Here is a 9,063-nt window from a genome sequence, read left to right as displayed (position 1 = left end):
TAAACTATTCGTCTTTTCTTTGACCCACTTATGGAAGTGTTACGGTTCCCAAAACTTGCAACCACAGCAACAAAAAGATTTTTGGTCCGGTGTCTCCCTGGAAAACACAGGTTCACAGGAATGAAGACACCAACCGATCATTTATCTTCCCAAAATTCCTCTGAGTTTATTAAACACAATTATTAGATCATCAATGGTCTCAAACTCTTCACTCATGTTCATAACATGTCTGTGTTTCAGTGTCCTGTTGTTTAGTTCACAGTGTTTTAATCCACATAAAGTACAGCAGTATGGCTCTATTCACATTCACTCATCGATTCCTTCACAGGCATTAAATCCATTAAACATTATTTGTTCAAGTATATTTCAGTATCTGTACTGCTTTCATGGCTACTATAACATAGTGCTCCATTTAGTGCAATTCTGGCAACTAATCCATACACATACTGTAGTTTAGTGGTTTAAATCTGCTTTCAGTCTGAAACATTCAACACTGCATAGGAAAACATTCATGAACTCAACACACTGGCTAGATGCAAACTTACAAAAATATAACATTCATCTCTTTAATTTTTACTCGGCATTGCTGCAATAAACTTGAGCAGTAACCCTGTTATCAAAATAACAATGATTTAAATTTTACTCATCAGACTAATGAATATCTTCATCTTATTTGTTCTGGTAGGAATAAGATTACCTTATTATCAGGGCAGTCGCCTCATTTTATCTAAGCTTTAAATAAGGCTCACTTACTGGGACAATAAATTCAGCATGATAGAAATCAACATCTCCCTGCTATTTATTTCATTAGTAAATCCAGCTGGGCGACATGTTATAAAATTTCCGAAGGGGTGTTTCCATCCCCTCCCCCACCCCGTCTTTTCATTGTTCCAATAATCACCAAATGTGGTTTCACCGAAATGAATCTGAAATTCACCGAGCTAGGTTGGACAAGACTGGGCATAACCTTGCATAGCTACATAGACAGTTTTACGTTACTGTCCAGAAAAAAACACAGGATCCCTTCAAAATATGTTCAAACTTTCGTAGCTGCATTCAATTAGAAGTCACAACCAATTTTACTCACCTTAAGGTCGCAAATACAGGAATGCAAGCGGCGCATCAAAAGTCAAGTTGACATAGATTACTAATTAAGGTGGACTTAAATCTTCAATTCAACATTTTTTTTATGTAGTTGAGAGATTGTCAACTTATAAATTTGTGTTATCATGACAAATTCAGTAATGTTTTGTCATACTGACAGAATAATATGTTAAGATAAACAGGCAAAATTACATTTTAGTGTATTTTGACAGATTTTCTAAGCTTACATTTAACACATTCATTTCACATCTCCACACCTCAGTGACTCTACAAGATAACTTTCATTTAACAAAATCTTCTGAAATTGTTTTTTTTTCCTGCTAATATCACAGCTGTCATTAAGCTGTTGTTTACAACTATTATCAGCTCTTTATCATAGTTTCAACCGCAAAAGGGCACCAGTTTAATGTTTATGACATAGACTCACAGAGAACAAATACTGGACCTCCAAACAAATACTGCAATAAAACAGAAAATAACTATCTTTTGGAAATACAATATTTTTCATAGTTAAAATACATTTGCCTGCTATATTCTTATGTTAACCCACAGAAGCAACACTTTCGTGTATATTTACATGAATAAACTTGAATTTAACAGGTTAAAATAAATTGGAATTATCCTTTTAGATCTCATGTGTTCATAATTAGTAGGTTCTTTGAGAGAACAGTGTCAGAAAAATGAAGATATTTTTATAATTTCTGATGTAAACTTTCAGTCTTCATCTACTGAATCAAATCTGTGTTGTCTCTCAGTTACTCCAAAGTATCACAACTATCAATATACTATCAATTCTATCTGTCTATTTTCTCTACTTTAATCTGTTTACAGGTGATCACAACAATAATTACATCATTTCAATACATCAAATAAATTTGGTATTGCCAATTTATTTATTTTTATTTCCAATGCTGTTGTTTTGGAATAACAGTGCTGTCCTTAAGAAAAAAGAAAAAAGAAAGAACAGTGTCATTTAAATGCCACTGCCCCACTTCTTGTCTTTAATCAAAAAGACAAACATGGTTATTCTGATGGCTCTTTGTTGTTCATTCTTCTTTTTTTTCCTGGAGCCATCTTCTTCTGGATTTCCTAATTGCATCCAAATGTTCTTTAATCCAGAGATGATGTCGGGATGCTGCTCATGACGAACACACTTATTTTAAAGGCTCTTTGTTCGTTCTTCATCTTCTTCTTTTTTTTTTTCTTGAGCCACGTTCGTTTGGTTTTCTTGCATGCATCCAGACATAGTTGGTTTGTTAGGCTGCTTCTCAGTGATGCGGCTCTGAGGGATTGACTCGTCCGATAAGTCTCCAGCTGGTTCGATGCATCCAGCAGCAGATCTCTGTTTTTCTGCTCAGTTTCGGCAGCCTCTTAGCTTTCTTCAGCTGTTTGTCGAGTGTGCGCCTACGTCTTTTCTCCTTCTGGTACAGGGCTTTCTGTTTATTGAGCAGATCGCTCTGCTCCTCAGCCCAGGCATGCACTCGCTCCAGCTTCTGGTTAGGGTAACCCACATGCTCTTCCAGGTGGACTATATCAGGATGAAGCAGACTTTTTATGAGCTCCTTCAGCTCAGAGACACTTTGTTGAAGTGACAACATTTCTTTCTGTGCCTTCTGCTCCTGTTGTTCTTTCAGCAGTGTCTCATGAGCTTGCTGGAGTTCCTCATATAGATGCTTGCAGCTCATTCAAGTCCCTCGTCAGCTGCTTTTCTGCAGCCACCATCAGCCCTCTTAGATTCAGCTGGGCTTGGAGGTGCTGAGTCGTGCTATTCAGCTGCTTCTCTAGATCCAGCTTTCGCTTTTTGCTCTCTGCATGCAGATCTCTCTCTCTGTGGTATAAATCCTTCCAGTCATCAGTTGACTTCTTGAACTTATCTAGCTCATTGGTCAAATATAAAATTTGACCCCACAGAGTTTTATTTTCTTCCTCTTCAGATCTGAGGTAGGCAAACACTTCCTGGATCTTAGCATCCTGATTGGTTGTGTTTTCACACAGCTGCTGAATTTTTGCCTCCTGACTGGCAGCATTTTGAGACAGCTGCTGGATCTGGGCCTCTTGGTTGGTGGTGAGCTTAGAGAGATGCTGGATCTTGGCATCTTGGTTGGTGGCGTTTTCGGTGAGCTGCTGAATAGTTGTCTTCTGGACCATGTTGTTTTCACACAGCTCTTTGTTGTGCGTCTCCAGAGACACAATTTCTTCTTGAGCCCTTTGCAGCTCTGCCTTCAGCTCTTCGACCTGGTTCAGCAGAGCTTTATTTTCTGCTCTGCCGAACATGTCCCAGTAGCGGGGATTCAGGGCAGCTAAACGCTTTCTTGAAGTCACGCTAGTCATATTGTCTTCTTCTCTGATGATTCTCTCACTGTCTGTCGAATGTATGCTGCTGTCCACGTTGAAATAAGCGACTCTTCACTCTTTGCTAAATGCTCTGAGGATGTCTGTACAGGAATGAGCAGCACTGAACAGTCTGTCAATTTAAATACTTTTTTGCTATGATGTCACTATGATGTCATAGTCAGAAGAGTTGTGATGTCACAATGTAGAATTCTTTGAGGCCTGGAGGTCTGCTGATGTTTACATTCGATTTACAGTTCTCTCTGCCTCAGTGAGAAATTCAAAAGAAAACAACAGCTGAGTGTTAATTTGACACAGAAGCATGAGCGAAAGATTCAGCATAAAGAAGCAATGTCCATAAATACCTACACATAACAAACCAGTGTAAATGGAATAATAAAAAGTTAAATAGATCTGGGTGTATGTGTTTGTGCAGCATCTGTGAGATGCAGCTTTAAATAGTTGTGTCAACTTTTGTTTTCATTTTGATATAGATTTGTTAATCGATTCAACTGTTCAGGGTAATTATTTGAACTTGTAAATGTAATTCAGGTTAATGAAACAGGTCTGTTCATTTGAATTAAGTTATTAAATTTACTGAACATAAAACCCATTTCAACATAACTGAAGTGGTATGTTGTGTTACGTTTGTCTTAGTACATTCAATTTAAGTTTGTACATTTACACAACCGCTTTTCTAGAGGTTTAAACTACAAAATCTTAGTCAAGATGTCCGAAGAATTGACCTAATCATTCCAAATTGGGTTTAGCAAAGCCTAATTAAAAAGATCAATTAAAACTGATTTAATGAAATAAATGTTACAGCAACCTATAGATAACCAGGGCCAGTTCGTTTTTAAGAGACACATGACAACCACCAACTAACATCTAATCAATGTCACATTTATTTGTGCACGTCTTGTCAACAGTTATGACTAGACATCCTGCATACAGTGTAAACAAAAAAACAAGTATCAATGTGATCAATACTGCCCTTGAAGAGATGGAGTGGCTTCACATGTGCTCACCTGGTCTTCACCACAAAACTGAAAATGCTGTCAGGTGACAGTCACAGACATATCGACAACACTTTCAAAGTGACTTTATCTTTAGGAAGCTCTGAAATGTTGCTTAAATTGCAAAGTTGATTATCAAATTCAGGGTCTTGAAACTGTCTCAAAAGCAACAAAAATACAAGCCAAATGTTACATATACTTTTGCAACCAGATCATATTAACATATTGCATCTTTAAGAAACAAAAAACAACTTAATCACAATCAATGCATCCATCTCACAAATTTTCTTACTTCCATTTTAACTTTATGGATCCAAAAACCTTAATTGTGAAGCACAAAAGAATATCCACCTCAAAGTTAGGAACCACTATTATAACACCCTGACAAACACATTCCCAATTAATCATTTATTTATGGCATATCTGAACATTTCACTGGATCAACTCAGCAACCCATGCAAGTCTCATGTTTGTGGGAAATGATTGAGGCACGAAAGAACAACATTTGAACACTTACATCACTCTTTGCTTTGTATAGCTCAAAGAACCTCATCAGATACTGGCCCAGAAAAGAGAGAACCTCAGGTGCAACTCTCCTTCAACCTGTTGAATGAAGGCAAAAAAAAATAAATTTAAGGTCAAAAAGTATGCTTTATTCTACGCTTGTCTATGTTTACGACAAATAATTAAATACAACAGTCAGAATTTAAAGGGATAGTTCAGATTTTTTTTAAGTGGGGTTGTGTACTCATCCCTACCTTTAATTGATGTTGGTTGATGTATCCCCAGTTTGGAGAAGCTGGAGTCCTGGTGTAAGAAACACTGTACAGGGTCAGCAGCAAAATGTATTTTAGACACCTAAACTGATGTTTATTTTTTAAGCATACACTATATTTAGAATATTTTCACGGCTTTGACTTGCCACCAGACATCATGTTTTAGTGGGAAAGTGACATTACATAGGCCAAATATCACTCTATCCTAAGCCACGCTGTAGTGTACAACTAAGTTGAAATAAAAGTTTAGGAAAGGTTTTTTTGTAGGTAAAACACATTCTGCAGCTGACCTTCTCCACAGCAACACATAGCTTAACTTCTTACACCAGGACCCCTGCTGCTTTTCTGAACTGGGAGTGTGCCAATCACCATCTACTGTAAGTAATACGCTGTCAAGTATCTCATACTGTCCCACAAAAAAAAAACAACAAACAAAAAAAATCTGAACTATCCATTTAAGATTTAGCATGGCACAAAAGCTTATATATGTCACATATCATCACTGTGGGGCGGGACTCTTGCATGCTCAAAACAAGGGTACAAATAAATGAATACTGGCTTAATATTTCTAAAACCCGCAGACAAAGGGTGATCAACTGTGAAAATAGGCTAAATGAAAATGACAAAATATGGAGATACAAGTCCCCACCCCAACAGTGACAATACATAGGCAAAATGTATGACTTATATATAAACAGATATTTATTCATGAAGCTACCATATTGAGAGCTGCTGTTTAATAGAGTACCGAGTCAAAGCATTTGCCCTACTGACAGAGTGAAGCTCTATACGTCGATTAAGACAGGAGGTTTGTCCACAGTTAAAAGACAAAAATATATACTAAAAGGATTGTGTAGAGTAAGCGGTTTTCACACAGGATGCCAGATGTGCTGCGCTCGCCGCCTGTTTCAGCGCACAGCTCCTGGGGAGTCGCAGAGTATAGAGCAAAATAGACAGAGTTTTCAAAACTTTCAAGCTGGAAGCTTTCAGTTTGACGCAAACAGTCCAACAGCTAATGTGTATTTTCCTGAACTTAGTAGCAAGTATTAGCACTAGCCGTGCTAGTACGCAGCAACCCTTAGCACGATTCAATTCAGTTTTATGCATGTAGCGCCAATTGGAGCACCCAGTGAGAACCCATGCAGGCACAGGGAGAACATGCAAACTCCACACAGAAAGATCCCACTGCAAGTTTCAAACCCAGGACCTCCAACTGTGAGGCAACAGTGCTAACCACTGCATCACTGTATCACCTGCAATGAATATGTCTAACAATGACTAATTTTGAGCGGCATAATTGTAAAAGAAAAAAAGATTGACAAAAACATGATTTCATTTTCGATTAATTCCAACTCCAAACACATCTGTTAAAAACTGCTTATTCCATCTAACACCATTTGCTCTGTCTCTTGTATTGTTTTTACTGTTTTTTAATGCGTATTTTGTGTATATATGTCTGTACAGTGTCCTTGATTGCCAAGAAAGGCGCTTTCAATAAAATGTATTATTATTAATTTTTGTCTCGGTGTTAAAACTATGCCCTGAAAAGGTTGCAATCATTATATTAAAAATGATACAACAATATAAGATCCCATAATAGGCTGTCCAGATACATGCTCTTATCTTGTATCAACATTACATAATTCTGTGGTAATACCAGTTTTTTTTAATAGAAATGACACTGTTTTATACACTGTAGCATACTGAGGACCAGAATAACAGTTTATTGCCAGGCAGATTCCAAATCAACACACAGAGTATCTAGAGATTCTTTCTCACAACTGTAAATCCGGTAAGAGACCATTTCAGAAGATGGCTAAATCAAAACTCACATCTAAATGAAACATCTGCATATTGGATGTTTACCACAGAATTACCATTTTTATCCCTCTTGGAGGCACAGTATGTAAGACAACCATACCTCTGGAGTAGAGGAGACTGTATTCATCACCTGCTGACTCTCTTCTACTCCTAACACTCAGGACTTTCTGTAGCAGATTAACTTAACAGGTTTCAAAAAGTGAAATTAAGGAGCTCATTCACTGGGGAGTGATGTCCCCAAAGATCTGGACTCAATATTCCAGGCCACTGGGACCAGTACTGAAGGAGAGCACCTCACATCTGAAGTGGCAGCATCGTAGGTATTGAACAACTGTTTAAGAAACAAACTCAAATTAAGTCTGAAAGGTATTTGACCTCTGACCTCTCCTGGACAGTGAAGCTCAACACCACCCCTTGGGAGGAACACAGCCATGATTGGTCAGATGCTGATTTGAATTTGGCTCCAAGAACTATATAAGAGAAAGTCACTGGGATGCAATGTGGGCTTCCTCTACTATTTTACTGGATGTTTAGCAGGTTCTTTGTTCTTTCATGATGACGTTTAAAGGGCTGTTACTACTTTTTTTGACTTGGATTTATTTATCTTTATCTTTTTCACTGGCTGTTCTTCCCCTATGTTTTACCAGAGTTTGTCTTCCTAAGTTAACTTCTTCAATGCAACAGCATGAACATTTTCTTTGTAACTATGAGTTTTGTTTTTACTTTGGCACACATTTAAATGCAACTGTGGAAAAGTGCCGACCTGTCTCTTAGTTCCAGAACCAGCTTAGCCAGCAGGTGTCCACTGACACATGCCCCTTCAGCGTCATTATGCACGTATAACTTTCCTTCTGCGAAATGGGTGGATTTAGAAATGACAATTGGCTTCTCAATTCCAAAACGATTCCAAATTGATCACTGCTCTACCAGCTGCGTCCAGTAATGATCACAGTTAGTTCATTCGTTTGTTTTTTTTGTATTCATTCATTCAGTCTCTGTTTGTGAAGTCACTGTTGTCTTATCATTTATTTGTAGCAGTAGTTAAACAAATTTAATCACACAGTGTAGTTTACACTACAAACTGTTATTACACTACATTGACAATAGCATATGTATAAGAGCTCATCCATAACATAGACGGCTAAAGACAGACAGTCTTTATTGTCCCAGGAGAAGATTTTAAAAGTTCAGTAGATGTGCCACATCGTAACTTACAGATATACGAGCAATCTCACAGAGTAGATATTTTCAGATCTCTGAACATCGGCGAGTCAGATTTAATCGGTTTGTGGTTGCCTTGGCAAATAGGACGTTTTAAAAGAGTCCGTGTTAATAGTTCTTCCTTTGACCACTTGGGGGTAACAGAGCAAACTGAAACCAGACTGTTGGACATTCTAATTTTTCTCTTCTAAACAGACAAACTGAATAATGGCTTTTGGCCCTAAACACCTCAGAAACACACTACCTAACCAGATAGTTACTCTAGAAGGCACTGCCTTGACCTCAAGCACTACTTTGGGGAAACCTGGAGATCCTAAGGATCATATTGTACCATATTGTTATTATAAAGATAACTTAGCTCTCAGAATTCAGGCTTACTTGTGGTTCCCAACACTTCCAGAGGTAAAATGGGACTCTTCTTCCCTGAAATCAGCTTCCTGTGTGGGTTCAGAAGGCAGACACTCTCTTTTAAGATTAGGCTGAAAACTTTCCTCTTCTATAAAACCTATGGTAGGCCTGGCACAGGCAACCCTGAACCATCCTGTAGTTATGCTGCTCTGGGTCAAGACTGCAGAGGAGCTTCCCATGATGCAGGAAGCACCTCTCTTCTACTCTCCTGTTTCTCTATACAGGTATACACCGCCATTACATGCCATTAACATTGTGTCTTCTCTCACTGTAGTTTGAGTTTGGTCCTCTCTATAGGTATTTCTGAATCCGGAGCTCATAAGCTTCCAATCCTCCCCTTAGCACTGTTTGTTTTCTATCTCCTGTCCTGTTCTCTCTAACCCTTT

Source organism: Amphiprion ocellaris, chromosome 10, assembly GCF_022539595.1.
Source record: "Amphiprion ocellaris isolate individual 3 ecotype Okinawa chromosome 10, ASM2253959v1, whole genome shotgun sequence".
In the NCBI taxonomy this organism is placed as follows: Eukaryota; Metazoa; Chordata; class Actinopteri; family Pomacentridae; genus Amphiprion; species Amphiprion ocellaris.
Note: the sequence above shows the minus strand (reverse complement) of the source record.